A 21,934-nucleotide genomic window follows, 5' to 3' on the forward strand; every position below is an offset into this window, starting at 1 on the left:
GCCCATATTCTAATCCGCTGCTGCCATGTCATATTCTAAGAGCAGTTCAATAGACCCCTATGATCCACTTCCGGATCTGACTGCAAGTGTCCACCACACGATCCATCCTGCAGGGAGTGGAGACCATAGGATTGGTCAGGGCCAGCAGAGGAAAGGAAACTGCCATTTCTGGGGTGACCAATTGGTATCTTCTACGATCCGTGTGGGTATGGCCTTGTAACAATCGTTAAGAACTAATAGGGTTTTCCAGCTTTTTAGAACTAAAGATTTTATCAACAGAAAGAAAGGAATGATCTTTATAGAATTTCAGAAAATAAGAAAAAAGAAAGAAAACTACCACCCATAATTGTACCAGCCAGAAACAACCTTAGGCAGAGTAGTTTTTCGCCTGGCCCTAAATCCTTGTGTATCTAGTAGAAATCACACTGGCTTCTTTTTTTTACTCAATAGTAAAATAGAAATCTCTCTCTCATACTACTGCATACTTTGCAAACATTAGGACAGAATGCTTGTCTCTTGTACCTTTTATACAGTGTGGAGAGAATATTCATTTCTAAGGGGCAGACACTTTGGAGAGGAATCCTTTCAGCATGGCTGATAGGTGAAATCAAGAAAAGAAAAAAGAGTGAGACCTAGCCTTTTTCTGGTCTTTTTTCTCACAGTTTAAAAAATCAAGAAGTAACATTAAAATCTTATTATTTATATATATGAAAGAAAATACCAAATGGTCAGCTGAAGGAGTTAAAAACAGTTGTCACTGGGAAGGAGAAATGAGAATAAATGGGAAGTTGTTGTTTTCCTAGCAAGTCTTGTTGAACTAGCTGCCTCTTTAATCTTTGTGTATCTTGGATGAAAATGAAACAACCCTTCAGTGAGGAAGATGAAGCAAGATGTATTTACCTAACAGTAAACATAGATTTTGTAGTAAACTTCATAAACATCATTTTAATGGCTCTCTAATATCCCATTGTGTAGATATACTACAATTTATTTATCTGTTTCTCTGTTATTGAATGTTACTTGCTTCCAAAAAGCATAAAGCTTTTTCTATAAATTTGAGATTTTCATTGTAAGAAAATGAGAATCGCTCAGAATATGTGAGAAGGCTTATTTTCTCACACCCAACCAGCTTTGATTAAATGTCTTGTTTAAAGTCTCAGTTAAGTAATGAGAAAAAAAAAATATTGCTTCTTTTCAACAGTTGAAAAGAATGGAAGCTCAGAGACCTCCAACCTTCCTTTATATGCAATGTTAAGAAGTGGAGAGAAGCTGGATTTTAAGTTTGGTTGGTCTGACTGCCAAGTCCTCATCCATACCTTATCTGGCCTCTGGGTAGAAAGGCCTGGTAGAAAGAAGGAACAGCCAGAAGAGGATCCTGGTCCAGCCTTTTCCATTGACTAGCTAGAACTCCTTCAGTCTCAATTTCTTTGTCTATAAAAGAGGGTGCCCCACCCATGCATTCACCTTCACAAATCTAAAGGGACCAAATGAGATAATGACTGTGAAGACTGGGAATTCTAAAAAGTTCCATTTGATTATAGATATCAAAAAGGCATGGGCCCCTTATTCTTTTTCCTCTCAAATATATCTAGATCTCATGTTTATTTAGCATTCACATATGGCAGTTACTGTAGGTGAAGTACTTTATATGGATTAACTCATTCAATCCTCTTTAAAGCCCTTTAAGTTAGATATTATTGTTTCTGTTTTAGAGATGGAAAATTGAAGCTATGTCTCACAGCCAGTAAATGATTGAGATGAGTTTGAATCCAGGCGATCTGACTCTAGAGCTTGAGCTCTTATCGTTTTAAAATGTAAGGTATATTGTTATTCAAGTATGATATGGCCTGTAGATTAGGACATGAGTGCCACTAAAAAGATAGTCTGTTACAGTTCTCAAGAGGAGGGGGGCGCTCCACACCATGTAGGGCTATGCAGGGAAGTGCCAGGGTGGTCAGGAGGCAGAAAGAGTGAGAGAAAAGCATGGGCAAGAGCCTTTACTGCAGATTTTTCTGGGAAGGAATGGCTGAGGCAGGGTAAGCAGGTTATACAAGTTTAGGATTGGCTGATTTAACTATTTCAGCAGCCTCCAGGGTGTGGGGACTGCCCCTAGCTGCCTGGTATCAGGCCCCAGAGTGATTAGGCAGGGGATAGTGGTTCAGTCTGAGAGCTCCATAAAGGAAGTGGCAGGGATGGAGCCTGGATTGGTTGCATATGAAAGGTTGCACACTCACACAGGAGCCATTCGCTATCTCTAGGAATTAGCTAGCCCTGGGAGGGCCAGTCTCTCCGGCATCAGCAAGTCCCCTCATGCCAGAGCATTAAGAATAGAGAAAATAAAAAAAAAATATGCCTAATATACACAGCCACTAAACTGGACTGTTATGTGCAGTGCTCTTGCCATAGCTGAGATGATAATCTTTATCATCAGAAGCCACCAATACAATAACTGTGATGTAAAGTTGTTCTCATCCAACAGTAAAGTCCATGAAGACAGGGACCATGTAGCACCCAGTCCCCCGTAGCACTCAGGAAGGATATGCGGAATGAGTGAATGAATGAGTGGTCCCATGCCTGCTTAAGCATACAGTTTCATGCACTGCGAAGGACACAGAGGTGTAGATGCTCAATAAATATATTCTTCGTCAGGTAGGCAAGAGGGCAATGAGGAGAATACTAGGGGAAAGGAACCCTTAACAACCTTAGTAGCCAGGATCCAGAAGTGTGTGCTTGTAAAGAGCTCTTCCTAGAGGAACCTGATTTTTAGACTTTTTCTAGTGAAGATCTCGTAAATGTCACAAGGACTTCTGACTTTGTCTTCGGAAAATATGTGCTGACTCCTCACCTGACTAGTAATCTGACTTTAATCCTCTCCCTCCAGGGGCCAAATGTCTGCCTTATTCAGGCTGTCAGACACCTGCAGAACACAATCAGGAAATTCTGGTTATTTTTCATCCTCATATTTCTGCCCTCATCACTAAAATCATCCCAAGCATCGTTAGTCATTTACATTTATTTATACAGTTAAGAGTGTTTATTGTGTACAGCGATTTGGATTGGTCTAGTTCATAGTTTACAAGTGTCTTGAAGGAGGACCTGTACAACAGAGTCCTACTTAACACATTTCAAACATATGTCAGAATTTGGGATTCTGGGAGTTGACCGGTGGAGGGCTGAACACAACATTTGGGTAGACATTCTGAGCCCTAAGAGAATCCATGCTGCTGTATCATACAAGCTACCTCAATAGAATGGAGGAGTATTCTAGTGCTATGTGGGGAGCTAGAAAGAGCCTTGCCCTCAAGGAGTTTATAAAGAATAAAAAGCAATAGAAACAAAAAGATCCACAGTATTGAATACTGTCACCATGAAGGGACAAATATATTCTAAGGGGATCATTGACAAAGGAAACATGCAAACAGCCAAACAATACAGCATACATTAGATTCTGAGCTACTTTGTTGTCCAGAAGTTCCCAAGGCTCACCCAAGCAGCTGGGCCTCCCATTCCATCTCTTTATGGCAATGGGATGTCTGAACCCACTCTTCATCTCCTTTTGTGGTCCAGCCCATAAAAAAGGCATTAACTTTAGAAGCTTTTTATTTTTTATTTTTCAGAAGAAACAAGAACCAGTGACTTTGCAAAATTAGAAAAGCTGGAGAATAGGAGAGAAGGATGAAGTTTCAACTCAGGGGAGGAGCAGAAAGGCTCACCTCCTTATCCAGAGGCTGTCATGTCCACTTCCTTTACCAGTTCCATTCTAAAAACATCTCTCCACAGCTATTCAGGGATGTCTGTTGCCATAGCTACCGGGTGACAGATGCTTTTTGAATCTGGTATGTGAAGAGCTCTTCCAATTTGGAATCCGACCTGGAACAGGTGGCTATTTTTAGCCACATGCTGCTAATACATGCTTTAGAAAAGTCAGTTCTTTGCCTTGTACTTAAACATCACCTTTCTTCATACTCCCCCATTTCACTGCCCAAGTGGCCTGAGACATTGACAGAAATCTTTATTTGCTATTATCACAATGTGAAAGACACAAATAAGACCCCGAGATTCAGGCTATAAATGCTATATTTCAGACTCAAGACACTCATCAGGAAGCCACCACAAGCTCTGGGCAGCATGTGCCAGCTTTCTAGCCTTCCCTCTGAGATGGAGGGCTGCCCTCTCAGAGGCAACGCTGTGAGTATCGATTTCCCACCTGATTCTCAGAACATCTGTAACCACATTGCTCAGGGACTCTTGTGCTTGTCTCATCCTCCATTTTAGTAAGTTCTTCATTTCGTGTGCCTAAATCTGTGCTATTATTTGTAAAATGATACTTAGTGTTCTGTGTTTATCCCATGCATGTGTGAAGGCAGCCCGGTCTAATGAATAAGAGTTATAGACTTCCCCCACCTCCAGTTAGTTTGACATTGAAGTTCTTACATGATGTGATCTCAAGTGATTTCCCTAAACTTCTCAAATCTCTGAACTCCCAAGCCTAAAATCCCCAGGGGTTCTCCAAACATGCAGTGTACTCTCACTGGAAATTCTGCATGGTTTTCAATGCTCACAACAACCTCCACATACCCCAAATTCCTCCTCCTGCCATCTCTCCTTACCTCCTAGTTAAAAGCATTCAAGCATTCTCTTCTTCCTCTATGCCCTTACATTTCATGAGTAAATGTTTTACAGCTTGAAGCACTGCACACAGCATCTGGTGCTGTGTTACTTGGGCATTTCTTAACTTCCTCATAACCACTGCAAGCTTCATGAAGCCAGAGAAGGCAGGTTTTCTCCATGCTTATATCTCTCATGCCTGATTCAGTGCTTTGCTGATAGTAGGGACTCAGGAAGTATTTGTGGAATTGAATTTCTCTATCAAAATCTTCAAACCATGTTTCTGTCACTAACCTTGAATATAACTTTCCCAGATCTCAGGTTCTAGATCTGTAAAAAAGAAATTATAATATACATTTTACTTCTCTCACACCTTTATCATTAGAAGCAAACTAGCTTTGCCTTGCAAATGGTACCTTCTAAGGTGATAATACATGACCCCCATGTATAATAAAAAAAAAAAAAGAGTGAGGAAATATTGTAGCAATACTGAAACTATTCAAACTGGGTACTACAGCTGTAGGAAGCATCAGAGCAATTCAAGCAGGCTACCCAAGCAGAGAAGAGGGCTGAAAAAAAAAGTGGGGTTAAGGTAGAGGAGCAGGAGGAGGACAAGGAGGAAAGAGGAGCAGAAGGAGAAAGATACGAGAGCATAATGTGGTCACAAACCATACACAGTCCAGTGGGGGGCAGAGAGTGGCAGAACGGAAATAGTCACTGATAGAAATGACAGTGTGGGAGTCGTGAAAAGGTAGAGCTCATATGCACTTTCTCATTGCTGGCCAGAGCTTTGTTGGGGACAGGGAGTTACCGGTCCAAGAGAAGGACCCCAGGCCAAAGTAGAAGAATCAATCAGAGGTAGAGCCCAGAAATCTAAATGTTAGTGATAGACACAGAAAGTTGTGATTCAGATAGACTCTGGACCATTCTTTGAGAAACACTAAGCCAGATAAGACTAAAAAGCAATTGGTTAACTATTGCCAGAACCAAAACCCCAGAAGTAAAAAGTGGCAATGAAAATAAAACATTGTATGAAGCCTTAGAAGCAAGGAAGAGATAAGGCAAATTTAATGGGGGGGGGGAGAGGGAGAGGGGAAGACTTGAAAGAGAAAAAAACATTAACACACATTGATAAAGCAAGACTGAACGCAGATACACACGGCACAAATGGCATAAATATGCAGAAGGCTGAAGAGAAAAATTGGATACAGATTGATTTTTATTTTTCAAGGCTGAAGGTGAATAGAGGAATTCATCATTTATCAAGAACTGGGTTTGCTCCTGGAATCAAGGATAGCAATCACGTAGAATAAAGTTTTTATGGAGTGTATATGGAAATTTGGACCAGTAGGTACTACTGATCCTGAGACCTGCTGAAATGATAACCAAGAAGAAGAATAGAGGCAATATGAGATAGAATAGTCAGCAAGATTCAAAAGAGTAAGTGTTGCAATAATGGCCAAGTAATGAACAAGTCAGATGGGCGAGAGCCCTAAGGGTCATCAGCATGGGCTCAGGGCAAACGATCTCAGGACCATGGATAGCTCTGTGCCTGCTCTGTGTCTGGGACAAGGGTGGCCTAATTAACCCAATGCCACCTTGACTGGTAGCACTACCTGGGTCCCATTATGGATTTTGAAAGGATCTGCTTACCCAATTAAGGTATAAGTCTTTAGATCTGAGGAATAGTGGTTATCTGTCTGATGGCCTTTGATAAGTCTATTCAGAGGTAGTATATATAGCATGGTAGAAAGGAAGAATACTGGGCTTGGAGTTAGGCGACCTAGGTTTTGCTCCCAGTATTGCCACTTGCTAGGTGTATGACTTTAATGAAGTCAAACTTGGTGAAACTCAGTTTTTTCTTCTGTAAAATGGAGTTCATAAGGTTTTTCTTACTTCCTGTAAAGACCTAATGGCAAAATCAAATAAGATTGTGCATATGAAAGCATTTTAAACTGTAAAACCCTATTTAAGTATGTGAAGTGTTGGAATTAACTTCCTACAAAGTGAAAACAAAAGTGGGGGAGGTTTCCAAAGAAACTCTGCAGAGTAAGGAGACAGGGGTGATAGGCCAAAGGTGTGTCAGAGCCCAGCATCATCAGAATGAAGTAGAGCCCTGAGGGGAATGTGGATTTTCAAAAGATATGGGTGCTGGTTGGGAAGACGACTAAATGTGAAAGAGAAAGTGAAAGAATAAAGGGGAAAGGGAAAGTAGAACGAACCTGTAAATATTCATGAGTGCTCCCCCCAAAAAAAGCAAAAAAGAAAAGTTTGATTTTTTTATGTCAATGTATAGATAGTACTTGATACAAGTTAAAATATCAAATAGGTAAAGTACATTTCTTGGAAATTCAAACCTATTTCAATAATACCAAACCTCTCCCTGTAATATGTTCATAAAAAGAACCTCTTTGGCAAAACCGAATCTCCTTTTTTATTATTTTTAAAGCCTTAGTTTTAATCTTTTTACAAAGTAATATATAATTGTTATAGAAAAATCAGAAAACAATTAACAAGCCAAAAAGATATTTAAAAATATTCTCAATCTTATGAACCTGAAGACAATCTTCAACTTTTCTAAGTTTTCAGTGCATATAGAAGAAACTGAGTTCACACACCTTTTTAAAAAAATGTGGGCTCATAGCCATGCATTCTGCCACATATCTTTTAAAATTACCAACATATCAGGACTATCTTGTCATGTAGGTAAAAATGAATAAATTTGGGCAACACAATTTTAATGGTTACATATTATATATTGTATAAACATTTAACCCTTCCTTTATTGTTGGATAGTTAGGTAATTTCCAACATTTCTTTATTGCATACTGTGTATTTGCGGTTAAATCTGTGTGATCCGGTGACAAATCATTTAACTTCAGCCTGCAGATTCCCTGCATAGTGACTATATGTCTTTGGGACAGTTAATCTCTTTAAGGCTCAGTTTCTTCATTTATGGAATCAGTTTAACAGTAGTACCAACACCAAACCGATTGTTAGAATTAAAAAAATAATATATTTAAAACACTTTATGCAATACTTGGCACATAATAGGTAGTTAGTAATAATGTTCATAATTTTAAAAATCTTGATAGCTAATTACTCATCCTGAATTATTTCTACAATATAGATTTTCAGGATTAGAATTTTTACATCAAAGGAAGGACATATGTATTTTAGGGCAATATGTATTTTAAATGTAGAGAGAAGAATTCAGAAGAATTCAGAAGAATTCAACTGTTAAAAAAAAGTCATGTATAGGTACAAAGATGTAAGACTCATTGTTATTAAACTAAGAGTAAGCATATTTTAGAAGCAAAAATCCTACCTCTAGGAAAATATCTTATAGATATATATATAAGCACATTCATTGTAGTATTATTTGTGACAGCAAAAAAAAAAAAAAAAAAGCAAGAAAAGAACCTAATTATCTCATTGATAGAATGATTACATATATTATGGTACATCCATATAGTTGAATATTGTGCTGTCACTAAAAAGAATAACTAAAGCTACATATGTTAACTTTGCATTGAGTTCCTGACATGATGTTATGGGGGAAAGTGGAGTGGCAGAGAGAAAAAGCATATTGTGATCGTGCAGCAGTATAACAATTTTTAAGGATACAGGGTTCAAGGCTCATTAGTTACATGTGCTAGCAATGGAACAAAGATAGATAATACATACAAAAATTATTTGAAAATTGTAAAGTGCTACACAAACTTTTAATCCCAATGTGACATAAACTTACTAAAAGAAAGTGAGAGAGAAGTAGGCAAATAAAAAGAACAGGATATGCATGAAATAAATGTTATTACGAGATGAAACCATCTCTCCTGATCATAGAGGTTCAGGTGCTAAAGCAGTAAAAATGCTGAGAAATTGTTTTATCTATCACTTTGCCTTTTGATACAGTGTATTTATCATTATATGTAAATGAAAGATCAGAGATGCACAGAGCTAATCGATCGACCCAAAGTCACATGGCTCATAAAAGTGAGGTGATGACCAAGGCTCTCTCTCCTAATCAAAATGAAATTCTCAAAATCTTAGAAACCTGGGAAGATCAGATAGAGAATATGCAAATTCCTGTTGGAACGGGAAAAAATTAGAACTATAAAAGGAATACTTAAGGAGAGAGAAGACTTGCTCCCTTTTCAAGATGTCATGAACAAGTAGAATATGTTAAAAATACACACAAAAAAATTCTCAAAGAGCAGCACCAAGCCAAAGACTTTAACAGAACAGCTTTCCCCTTGCTCAGGAGTGATAATGCAGAGCCTTTTTCCCCTATAGAGGGGAAGAAGAGGAGCAGAAATAGGAGAAATCAGAAAAACAAATGAAGAAAGTCTCCACAAACAGGGTCATGGAGATAAGTGAAGATAGAGAAGTTTAAGAAAAAAGACAACACCTAGAGGTAACTTAGAGAACAAAGAAAGAGATGGAGTGTGGCACACAGGGAAGGAGAGGGCCCGAATGCAGTCTGTCTCCCAAGGGCCACTCATGGGACAGCCCTGCAAACGATTGCAGCACACATTACTGCTCAAGGAAGCAGCGCCATCAGGCTGACGGCAGGGGCCTGATGTATTTCCTACAAATATAGCAAAGTATGGAAAATGGAAAATGACTGATGGGTGCAGCGAAGTGGTGTTAATTTAGAATGATATAGGAATGTTGGGAAGGAAATCAGTGGTCCAAGGAAGGAGTTTGTGAAAACTCAAGATGGACACAGAATCTCTGTGGCCTTCTCATCCTCTGAGTTTTCATTTCTCTGCTCCAGCTCATCTGGCTTCTCTCTCCTTCTTTCCCTGGGAGGGTCAGTAGCAACACTGTGACTATCTTCGGAACATGGGTTTTTCTCTTTGTGCAGAAACAAGTGACATTTTTCAAATAGAACCTATAAAGAAGACCAGGAATGTCAGCGGGGGTGGGGGGTGGGGGAGGGCGGGACTCAATCTCCATTTCCCAAATACTCAAAATGGAATAATCATCAAAATAGGTCACTAAAGCTAAGATTGGTGTGGCTGTCATAGCAAAATGAGTATGCAATACTCTAGTATTATCTGCAGATCGACCCAACTCCATCTTATCACATTTTTCTGAAGTATATTCAGGAGTTGGTCAGTCCCAGTGCTGCTCTGCTGATCCATTGTTCTACACTTGTTTCTTGGGCCCATTCTCACAAAGCGTCACATTGGCCATCTTTCAAGGAACATCTTGTCCTCAAATTAACTCTTGCATGAGAGACAAACTTATTTTAAAACTCAATAGCTCCTGGTTGAACAGCCTGTTCTCTTTTTCAGTTCCAGAATCGCCTAAGTTCTTCACTGCTCAAATAGCCAGCTCCTCACCCATTGCCAAGTGCTTCAAGGGACCTAAGCCTTGGGGGATAGTAATTAAATTTTTAAAAAATTTAATATCCTCGCTCTTATACAACCTAAGGTTGCAAGCGACTGCAAAACAAAAGTTCAGAAGATTGGTTGTACAATGTGACTATACTTAACACTACTGAATTATAAACTTAAAAAATAATTAAAGGGTAAATTTTATATTTTTATTGTACTGCAGTTTTTTAGTATATATGCTGCCAAAGCGAGCACTGAACTGCAATTTTTTAAAAAGCTCCCTAAGCTACAAGAAACTTGAAAAAGTAGGACAAAAAAGTACTATCCTGGGAATGTTGCATTAATAATTGTGTTGGTAGGGCACCTTTTAGTGGAGAAGACACTTTTACAAACCTTTCCTTTTATCCTTACAAACACGTTGATTGATGAGTGCAGAAGATTTTTATTATCCCCATTTTATGCATATGCAAAACGAGACTAGAATGAATGTCTATCCAAGGACACAAAAACTGGAATTGAACATAAGTCCTGTGATTGCATAGTCGTGTTTGTCTCATGATACTGCACTGCGAGTTGGTGAGAAAGAGGTAAAAGTGGGATGAGGAGCTTAGAAACTGACATTTATGGGCACCAGTGCCATGCCAGGCATGAAGCTCGGTAGTACCCAGGCATCGTTACCTCTTCAAGTCTTAACCAAAGGTCTATGAGGCCATTTCAGCTAGTATCCTGATTTTACAGTTGAGGGAACTAAGCTCAGAGAGGTTAAATAAATTTCCACCAAGGTTGCCCAGCTAGTAAGAGAAGAGCTGGATTGAAGACAATATTTAGGAGCAAAACTGCGGGGAGAGGAGACGGGGAGAAGGTGACTTGGCAGCACCTGTCTCTGTGCCGCTAATTGTCCTCTGGTCATGAAAGAATTTGAAGGCAGCTGGTTAAGCTAACAGAGGAGGAGGAGGTAAAGGAGCAGTGGCGGGTACAAAGAACAAACCTTTTTTCCGAAGATAAATGGAAACGGGAACAAAGGGTTACCATCTTGGAGATGTAGACAGGAAAGCAAAATTGCAAATATCTATAATTATAGTGTCAAGAGAACTGGCCAGAGGAGGATAGGCTGCTTTAGAAGAGACAGAAAAAGGTGAAAGGATTTTTTTTTTTTTGCATGTGCTGCATTTATAAGAAAGTGATAGGCAATATTTGTGGGAAAATACGTGAGCTGGGTGGAAAAATTATAAACACATTTAACATTTTGCTAATTTTTAAACAATTGTAAATGCTAAGGGATCCAATGAGATAGTACATGAGAAATACTTAAATTATAAAGTGTTACATGAAAATAAAGTGGTACTTATTTTTTATATGAGTGTATTTATAATAAAAGTGGAAAGAAAAGCCAGGCGCCCAAGGGCTGAGCTGATGCTCCGCGGGGATTCAGTGCAGGATTCACTGCGCATGTCTCGTCCGGGGAGGCTCCTCTTTATCTCACAGAATTACAGCTCCGCTCCACCTCTGGCGCTGAGTGCCACTGTGGTGCAGCTGTTCAACAGCTGGCTCGTGTTCACCCCAGGTGGTGGTATTTGCGGAATCAGTTGAGCAATTGCTCAGCTATGTGTTGTTTGGGCTTTGCAAAATTCCATCACGATCCGGGGAGACTAAGTCATCTCCCAGGACTCCCCGAATTGGGTGGAAGAAGCTACCATCCTGTGTTGGAGAAGTCGGGTCTGGGAGTGCCGGGGAAGGCAACAGGATGTGAGAGTCTTGGGGTGGAGGAGGAATCTTACATTCTCAGGGAAGCGCCTCTCCCTTTCCTAAGGCTTTCCAAGACATACGATTTGCTGCATGGCCATGTCCCCCTCGCAGGCCTTCCTGTTTTTCAGGTGTCACTAGTCGTATTCTTTCTTTTCCCTTTTGTCATCCAACTCTTTCCCCCTCTTTCACTTTCCTCCTTTGCTTTTCATGATCACTTTTTCTTCCTCTGCTCCTCTCCTTCTCTTTCTCTTTTCTTTGGGCCAGTTAACATTTTCGGAATAGATAATGTAGGACTGAGAGACAGGCTAAGATGTGAAATTTTTCAAAAGATGAACTGCTCTTGAACCAGATGCCATACAAAGACAGCTGCTCCTGGCTCCTTGAGGGGCAGGCCGTGTGATCAGAGTCCAGGGTTGCAGAAGGGATATTTGCAGAAGTCAATCAGTGATCACCTCTTTACAATAAAAGCCATCAGTCTCCCTCCAAGAGAACCTTCTGGGAGCCCCGCTCTGGGAGTGACAGACAGGCAGCGGCAGATGCGTTTTCTGCTCAGTCTAACTTAATGTATTCAAACTTCCTCATCCTGGCTCCGGGATCTGTTCTGCTCTCGGGAAGACTTTTCCTCTGAATTTAAAGGAGTGATTCCCAATATTTTTGCTTCCCTAAACATTTGCTTCTGAAAGATTTGGTCTCCAAGCCATCAAATGATTTAATTTAATGACCCATTAAGATGACTTTGTTTCTCCATGTTCTAATTAATAATAGATGAATGCGTTTGCCAGTCAGGCTTCTGATGAGCACAAGCCACTCAATGTCCCTACTTGAACAGGTATAATTGCAACCTGGTGCAATGCCAGTTGACATTTCAGTTGACCTTTAAGGTCTGATGACAGATAAATGTGTTTCTTTCCTTGGCTTTGTGAAATGTTTGAACACCCTCGGAGACCCCAAACACCCTTCCTGGAGAACATTGCTTTGAGGTGCAGAGGATGGTGATTAAAGTGACTGATGAGGGGGGCACCCAGGACCAAAAAACCTGGCATTTAAAGAGGCAATTAAGAAGGAATGGATTGCCTTAGGAAAGGAGAAGGAGCAGTCATGCCTGTGAGAGAGAAGGAAGAAGTTCTGGATGGGGCAGATCCAAGTTTGGGGGAGTTTGAAGCTTGTGCCATTTGGTGGGCCCTTCTCTAAGGTAAGGGTTATAAAATTACAAATGCACAATTGGGTATTGGACCTTGAGGGTTCCTGCAGCTTTAAGTGTACTAGCTTTACAGCAGATCTGCTTTGGCTAATGGAAATCTTCCTTTTGGGCCTCAGAACTCTTCCCAGGCAACCCTAGGCAATTGAAAGGTAGCTCCCTGCTCTGCCCAACAGGTCTTTTCCCCCAGAATAGCAGCAGTAACAATCTGTCTTGACACTTGACCCCGAACTTGACTCCATGACCCTTGGCTCAGTGTGTATAAAACCCCTATAGCATTTCAACAAATGTTCTGAGAGCATCTATCTACTTTATGCCAGGAACTGAGGTTATAAAACTGAATGAGCCAGACTCAGCTCGTGAGGACAGAGCATAGTGATGACAAACAAAGAAACTAATGTTTGACATGGAGGATGGTATGGGGTATTTGGAGTCTGTACAAGTAGTTCTGGAAGCATCCCAGAATGGGTGATTGACTGCTTGGGATAGAAGGAAGGTAAACACCTGAGGAGTCTAAAAAAATAAAGACCACCAAGCAAACCTTTATGTACTCCACACTTGTGCTAACAATAATGCATACATATAATTTCCTCATATTTCAACAAAAAACATGATTATACTGGGAGGCTGAGTGAGAGAGTCTTTATCTTGGCTACTTATTAGGTGTGTGGCAATGGGGTAAGATTTGCAAATTTTTTGTATAGCCTTATCTGAAAATAAGGATAAAATAAATATTTACATCGTTGTTTTGAGAATTAAAGAAGATAATGAATAAAAGCACAATTATCCGATACCTAGTAACTGTTAATTATTATAATATGCACAGTGTTCTCAACCACTTATATAATAACTTATCTTGAATAACTTCATGAAAGTACAAAGAGTGCTACCTTTCTCATGGTTGCACGGTATTTTATGTGGCTGGGCCAGTTTACATAACCAGTACCTTATTGATAGGTGTTTGGGTTGTTTCTAAATATTCACTGCTGTGACAAAGCTCTAACAAATAAACTTGCACATACATCTTTGCACAATTGTGCAAATATTCCCATCGTCTTAATTTCATGAACTGAATCTGCTGGGTCTGCGGATTTGCCCGGTTGATTTTTTTCACAAATATTGCCAATTGCCCTCCAAACTGGGCATGACGTTTTAAATTCTCACCATGATAGGCGAGACTGTTTTCCCATCTACTTACTAACACTATGTTCTACCAATCTTTTAAATCTTTGCGATGAAGGCTTTATTGGAACAGGAAGGAACTAGAACAAATTGAAAGAGGGAGGCAGGAAGGCATAAGAAAACACATCAAAGGATCCATGAAGTTCAAGGAAGGAGGGGGAGGTTGAGGGCCGTGGACTAATTGGCCCATGCGCAGGCAAACGTGTCTCTTCTCTGCAGATTGAGGATGCTCCAGGGTCAAACCCCAGGAGTCTGCCCTTCTGCCCAGGGTACTGAGTTGTCAGGAAAATTCTGGAAGCATTCATTGCCCAGGACCTCATGATCTGAGCCCATGGCACTAGGCCATGTCATCTGTTCCTTTTAAGGAGGTCCAATGCAAAAGTCTTCACCAAACTCCCAGCATGTCAACCTGTGGCCATATCAGATGCACCAGCGATTTGAAAAACATATTTTGTGAACATAAGCCTATTGCATAGCTTTCCTTTAAGGGGTTTCCTGAAACATTGAGAAGTTCAGAATCTAAGTTCACAAACTTTTCCAGAACGGCTCCCATGTCATCTCTTACCCTCAGAGCAGTCTGAGGTAGGAGAAGAGCTGTGGACAAAAATGACTTTAGATTCATATAGACTTGGTTAAAATCGCCGACTCTGTCACTTACCAGCTGGGTGGCTTTGAACTCAGTTACCTCATCTGGAAAATGGGGATACTGTTCTTTCCTACAGGGAGAATCTTTTGTGAAGATTACATAATACAATCTATGTCGCAAGCTGGGTTCATTAATGAATATAAATTTCTTTTCCCCCTAATCCAGAGTAGAGTGGATCTGGTGCTGATACCCGTAAACACATGTGGACGGATTTTACATGGGGCAGTTTAGTATGTTTGAGACTTTTTATAAAATCTTAAAAACCATTATTGCCCCAGTGTCTAGTCTCTCTTCTAAAGCACGGCTTATATTAAAAGATTATTTACGATAACTCTATGAATATGATTTTTTAAAAAGTGAATCGGGAGCTTTAAATGAGTGAATTGTATGGCATGTGAAAACTATCTCAACAAAATTGTTATTTAAGAAAAAGAAAAATCCTTTGTGGAAGTTAGTTTTCTGCTGCTGAGTTATTTGGCTACAAAGTACCAATGAGAACGAAATGTAATTACATAGTGAAATATCAATCTTTGTGCTTTTTTTCTACAATTTCTGAGTCTCGATTCTCCTCAAGACATCTATGTTATTTGGGGGATAATTAGGATTGTTCAAACAGTAATGCAAAGGTGAAAAAGCCAGTGTTTATTTTTTCACTTCCAAATTTAAAACTTTTGAAAACCAATTTTAAAAATTTTATGCAAGGAGGGATTTTATTGGAAAAAAAAAAATTGCTCATGACATCAAAGGGGCAGCCCTGAAAAAACATGACAGAGAGTTTATGCTCAGTATCAACTAGGCAGAGCATGTGAACACCAGACGACCTCACTTTAGCCCCTGTCCCCAGAGAAACCAGAGAAGTTCCCCTGTGTTGGGAGGTGGGTAGGAGCAGGCTCGAGCAGGGTCCTGGAAGGATCAGTGGACTGGAGTGGTGTGAGATGGGGGGTGAACAGTGGTCCTAGGAGAAAGGTGAAGTCTGCAGTAACCCCGTGAGCCTTCCATTGACAGGGAGCTACATACCCCTGAAGACCACACCTGTAGGCTGCCATCACCAGAGAAGTACACACAGCCTATTGAGTGTGCTGAAAGAAAATATGGATGCGAGTCACTGTCCCATGAGGGCCTTTATTCCCTCCTTGAAAGTTTGTCACTGGCGGATGTGATAAGTAACGCTTGTCTATTCCCTGAGATTTTGCTGAGCCCAATCTCGGCTGTCCCAATTGCATGATGTCATCGCTACCTTTTTCAGCAGCCCTAGGCACAGAATGGGGATCCTGCAAACACTGAGTACATCTTGCAAACAGAGCCCTGCCCTACCTGGCTTCCAGCAGCTACTCAAGACCCACAGCCATGCATGAGTCTCCATTAAGCATGTTTCCTACGTGCTTTGTGTAGAGGTACTTAGCTATGGTTGGCTTCTTTTAATTTTTTTTTTTTTTTAAAGCTCTACTCCTACTGTGTCCAGTTCTTGCATCAGCCACTGCTCTGCTCCCTGGCACCACATGTGAAGCATGAAGAACCCATTCAGCTCACTTTCTGAATCATTTGACATTTTCCAGGCTCTCTAACCTAAGGGTAGCCAAGAGGAGGAGAGGACACGAGACTGTGACCCATATATGATTTGTCACCTATGACTTTACTTTGTCAGGAAAGTTTCCAGCTCCTGGAGTGGGAGAGTTGAAAGAGAGGGCAGGGAAGGACAAGATTCTTGTCTAAAAGGAAGAAAGCAGAGTGCCTGGGGGCAGGGAGGATCAAGTCACTCTGCCTCTCTAAGAAGCTGGGGGTTCTGAGGAGGGCCCCTTTTCCAAGAGCCTTCACAAGAGAGTGTTGAGATTAAGATCGGGGGAAGATAAACAACTCTGCAAGGATCCAGACTGAGCTGAGTTTGGTGCTGGCATTGATGTTCAAGTCCAAGTCAGACCCTGGCTTACCAAGCCCGGCCAAGCCTTGAATTTTAAAATTATGGTGAGGCTTTGTTGATTATTTCCAGAACAAGAGAAAAATGAAGAGAGGCAAGATTGCTTTAAATGTTCTTTCTTCATCTCAGAAAATTTCCCCTGATGTTGGAAATGGGCAAAGTTAAAAGCAAAATCCTGAATATACAATACCTCAGCTGAGAAAGGATGGGGGTCAAGTGCCTTAATGACAATTTGTGTGGAGAGGGTCCAGAGCTGTTACCTGAGTGCCCAGTAGTTGTAGTGTAGCTTTAAAAGAGCAGGTGCATTCCAGGCTGGGGCTTTCATTAAAAGACAGGGCCTGAAATATAGATAGATATTGTCCCTTTATGCCCCATACTAGTTGGACCATTGTCTGAAGTGCTGGGCTGTTTTGACAAAGAGGTCTTTCAGCTGGCAGACACCCTCAACTCATTGCCACTGCCAGCTCTTCTCATTGCTCCACCTTGGGCCTGGTATCTCCAAACCCAGAGCTAATCTGGAGTGGGTCAGAGTGGTGGACACCTACCATCTATGCTTCCCCAGGATCTGTCCTCATTTTGCCCTGAAACCCTACGCCTCCATCATTCTCTGCCTTATATAGTTAGATGTCCACATCTGAGCTCCAGAAATATGCTCTGGGATTTTTATTAGAATTCTTAGGAAATATAAGCTCATTGTTAGCAGGAAGTGAACCAAAGCTGCTAGAAACTACCACTTGGAAACATCTGCCTAAGAAGAATATCACCTTAGAGCTGAGAGACAGTAACTTGGGTCCAATGGTTCCTGAAGCAGGAGCTATCCTTGGCACCATTACCTAGTAGTTACATGACCCAGGAAGTTTCCTACATGCTTAAGATGGGGTGAGTTGGTCATCTGTCCTTGCAGTGAGGGGAATCCTGATGATACAGACAAGGGAGAGGTCAACAGCTTTGGCCTCACATTCTGTTGAAGCTCAGAATTAAATAACAAATTTAAAAATTTTTTTTGGATCTATTTTTATTTTATGTTTATAGTAGTATTTTCATATTGACCTCAACTGTCAAAAACATTCCTAATAAAAACGCATGGATGGGGGAGGTGGTGTAGATCCTCTGAACAGCTGAAATAGCAATTACAATGTTCAAGTTTTCATAAGTGAGACCCTTGGATCCAGAGTCGCATTTATCTCCGTTCACTTTTCCTTTACTAAGCATTTTATTTATTTTTGTTGGTATATAATTGACATACAATATCCTATTAGTTTCAGGTATATATCGTAGTAATTCGATATTTATATACATTATGAGATAATCCCCCAAATAACTCAGACTGCTTCTCCAGCTCCTGCTCTGAGCCTCCTACTGGTCAGTCTTATCCCCAGGGCATGAGCCGTAGGAGTCTGAGTTACCTCCAGTTGCGGTGACCCCTCCTTCCCTCCACATGACATCAGTCAGCATCTCTACCTTGTCCTTGATTCTGACTCTGTGGCCTAGACTCCAAGATTGCAATGAATTCTCTGGTCTGGAGCTCGGTCTGCCTGGTTGGATATGCCAGAGTAGCCCTTGAACTGGCCAGGGCCTGTACTTATCGTGACCTTGGAGCACTATCTGGCTACCCTGAAGTGCCTCCCTGCAGCCAGGTTCCTTCTTCATGTTGAGAACAAGGGTCTTGAGCCAGGCTGACTGAGATCTACCCCTAAAGATTCTTCTTGACTCCAGTGTGATTCAAATACACACCCAAATGGGAACTTCAAATGTGACCAACCAGGATTGCAAGTAGTCTGAAAATCGGATCCTTAAAGTCAGATTCAATAGAGTAGGTTGGCATTTCGCCTGCTGGGACTGTCATATGGGACTAGAGCCAATGGGTGGATGTTCCAGAGAGAGAATCTGGGGTCTATAGAAGAAGGAATTACTTTGAATTGTTTTTATGCACTTGAGAATTGCCCTTGACTTCACCAAAAACATCTTTAACACCCTTAATTGCCTCTCTAATGCCTCTCCCTGTTTAGGTCAGCAAAACTTGTAGATGAATTCATGGGAATGGCACCTTGGAAGAACCTGGGGAGACTGGAATGAACTTGGGATGACCTTCAGGGAGGAAACCCACTGCCCAGAGCTGGAGCAAAGTGCTGGTCCTCAGGAGTCTGAGAGTAAGAATCATTGTCCATAAGCCAAACTCAATCCCAGGGAACTAAACTATTTCCTCAAGGTGGGGTGGGGAGCAGACAAAAGGGAGCACACCCCCTGTTCTAAATCGGGAAGCAGCCATCTTCAGAAGGCTGGTGGGAAATGGGGCCTCAAGTTTAATAGTGGTAAATCTATCAAAACCAAACGGACATAGCTCACATCCTGTGGGTAATAAACATCCACAGGTGAAATTTTATGAGGTTTTAAAGGGAACTTTATGAGTTTTGGGGGAGCCTTAGTATAAACTGAAACCAGCTATGGAAAAACAATATAATGTGAACTGTGGAAAACAATATCTGAAAAATCTGTCACTGTTACCAAACTGAAGAAATTGTTCAGGGGAAAAAGAAAGATCTGCTAGACTTTATGTCTCTCCCATGACTTCTGGTGAGGTAGACTGTTCTACCAGCAACATTTTTAGCTCCTTGAGAGCAAAGGCTATTAAAAGCCTCCCAATTCTCACATAACATCTTATACAGTGTAGGTGCACATGTGTGGATATACAAACACACGAAATATGTCTAAGAGATGGGGAATATTTGTGAGTGCTTCCACAGGAAGTCCCCACTGTTCTGCGGCTTTTCGTATCACAGGTAGGAAACTTGAACTCTGAGTGTTAAGAAGCTTTTCCTAGGCCACATCATTAATAATAGCTAAATCCTGATTTGAACCCACATCTGTCTGTCTGTAGAGTGTATGTTCTTTCAACTACGTGTATGGTTGCCAGACTTTGGATTTCATCAACCAATACAATTTTAAAAACACTTGAGAAAACCCTGATTGGGTTGCCAACATTTTATTGAGAGGATATTATTAAAAACTGAGCAAGTTGTATTAACAACAGCCTGAAAAGACATGACATGATCTCAGAATAAAGAGACTAAATTGAGCTTTAGGAAATACTCCATTCCTTAATGCACATGTGTATATGTTTGTACCTGTAAAAATATTGTCACTCACAGGCACCAGAATAGCTCTTGGAACTGCCACTCTCTGGCGTACTTTACGTCCCTAACTTACAGCACCTAGCATAATATCCTTGTAGCACCTAGCACAATATCCTATACAAAGTAGGTGCTTAAGACCTGCAATTGAATAACTAACATCATTTGTTCTTTTCTGTTTGATCCTCTAAAAAGACATCAGTGATACGGGTTCTTAGTGGTGTCACAGCTAGACGACTTGCCTCATCTCATTTAACCTCGTATTTGTAACTTAGTAAAATCTTAACTTTGCCACCACCTCCTCCTCCCCTTTCCTCTAGAACAGCAAGATTTTTCCCTCTTGGTAGACTCTATCAATACAGCTTCATATCTTTTCACTTAAGAAATTTCATCACTGCCCTCTGGCCTAGAATCCCACCCTCAGAGTTTCTTTAAGAAATGGAGTCCAGGAGGGCTATACAACCCTAAAAGGTAGACCGGCACCTTGGCCTGGGGCTACTGTGGTTCGAGAATCCCTTTCTCTTATGCTAGCTCTTCTACTGGGTCACCTTAGAAAATTCTTTCCTCTTCTTTAATCTGTTTTTTTTTTTCTGTACACAAAATGAGGGAAATTGGACCAAAACATCTCAAAGGATACTCCCAGTCTTGGTGATCTCAACCTCTCTTCCATCTGGCCAATTTGCAGCTCCTTCCATATCACGGCTCCTTTTGTTTGAAAAAATCTGGAATTTGGGGATGGATTCAATGACAAGTTGGCTCTTGAGGAAGATTCTGTAATATGATCATGCAGCTGTTTAGTGATGCTGCATGAGTGTAAGATCACTTTGGGGTGGAATGTCAAAGTTTACCAGACATTATCTTGGACCAGTTCTCTTTTTTCCATGAGACCAAATCATTATCCTCAAAAGCATTGCTAATTGTGCATATCCACCAGATGCTGGAAGGCCCTAGCTGGGAAGCAGAGGACCCATGCTGGGGGTCATCTACCTCGCTTGGGTTTCTCCTTGACTGGCCTTACACTGGAGGGCCTGGCAAGTAGCCATGCTGTGCCCTGGGATAAATGACTTGTCAAGTAACCAGCCCCAGCCCCAAAAGGTGCTCTCACACTCACTTGGCCTTTGATGTATCTTTACAGCAGAGAAAATAGGATAGCAGATAGGCTATCCTAGAAGCCTACCTCACTGAGGCAAAAAGGTTAAGTTGCAAGGACCCGTGCTTAAAAACGTTTTTTGGAAATGACTTCCTTCTCCTTGTTTTTAGAATACTTACTCTCTGGCACCCATCGGAACATTTAGATGTCATTTAGAAAGAGAAGAAAAGGAGAGAGCTAGCTGACTTGGTTGCCTGCTGGATCAACTTTGGCTGCTTTTTCACATACAGATCAAAAGCCTCCTGAGCAGTTAACCCTCAGTCAGGGAGTAAATCCTACAAGTAGAGAAGATTTAGCAGAAGTGAGCCAGCACTCAGTGCAAACAATGCATTACACTATCAGCGCTAGAGCTTTCTTGTCACCTCTGTAAATATCCTGAAGGTGAGCTTTGCCTCTACTCTGTAAACAGTCCTGGGGTCTAAGGGCCATCTTAGCATGCAGGCGGTAAGGTTCCCCAGACCCTTGGAGAATGCATGGTGACCCCTTATCAAGAGAGAGAACTGTGGGAAGAAGGGTGTCCAGGTGTGTATGATCTCTTTGTCCTTGATGATACCTGTCTATACTATCTCTGGTGATTAGTATAAGTGCTGGAGTAAAAATAGAAAATTAAAGTCTTCCAAGACCAAGAAGGCAAAGATTCAAAGAGTCATGTGTCCAATCAGGAATGAGTAGATTTAGGAAAGGCATTCAGTTTGGAGAGCAAGCAAGAGCACAGAGACCCTCAGAGAAGTTGACTTGGGGAAGGGAGGCCCCAAACTAGGAACATATCTCTGAACGGGAGATTAGGGAAGAACACTGCTCGAGTGTTCTCAAGTGTTCTCGGGTGTTTAACTGCCAGCTCAGGAGCTTCTCCTGGCCTTCCCAGGGACATTTACTTTTGGTCTCAGGCTCACATTTCCCCTTCTCCTTTTGGGACAGGTATGTGTGTGGTTCTCGGGGAAAGGCAGGTATATGTGGATGTGCAGGACGCAGAGGAGCATGTAGGCAGCCACTAAGACCTGTCTCCAGCTTCC

The 21,934-nt window shown here is 41.2% G+C and overlaps 1 long non-coding RNA gene across 1 annotated transcript in view; it reads left to right on the top strand.

Moving 5' to 3' along the window:
- LOC118605500 overlaps positions 1–21,934 on the top strand; it is a 45,827-nt gene that overhangs the window by 16,640 nt on the left and 7,253 nt on the right. The window contains exon 2 of the long non-coding RNA XR_004952194.1: positions 18,650–18,790. This is a non-coding gene — a long non-coding RNA (uncharacterized LOC118605500). The remainder of the gene's footprint in view (positions 1–18,649; positions 18,791–21,934) is intronic.

Source organism: Rousettus aegyptiacus, unplaced genomic scaffold, assembly GCF_014176215.1.
Source record: "Rousettus aegyptiacus isolate mRouAeg1 unplaced genomic scaffold, mRouAeg1.p scaffold_m13_p_7, whole genome shotgun sequence".
Classification (NCBI taxonomy): domain Eukaryota; kingdom Metazoa; phylum Chordata; class Mammalia; order Chiroptera; family Pteropodidae; genus Rousettus; species Rousettus aegyptiacus.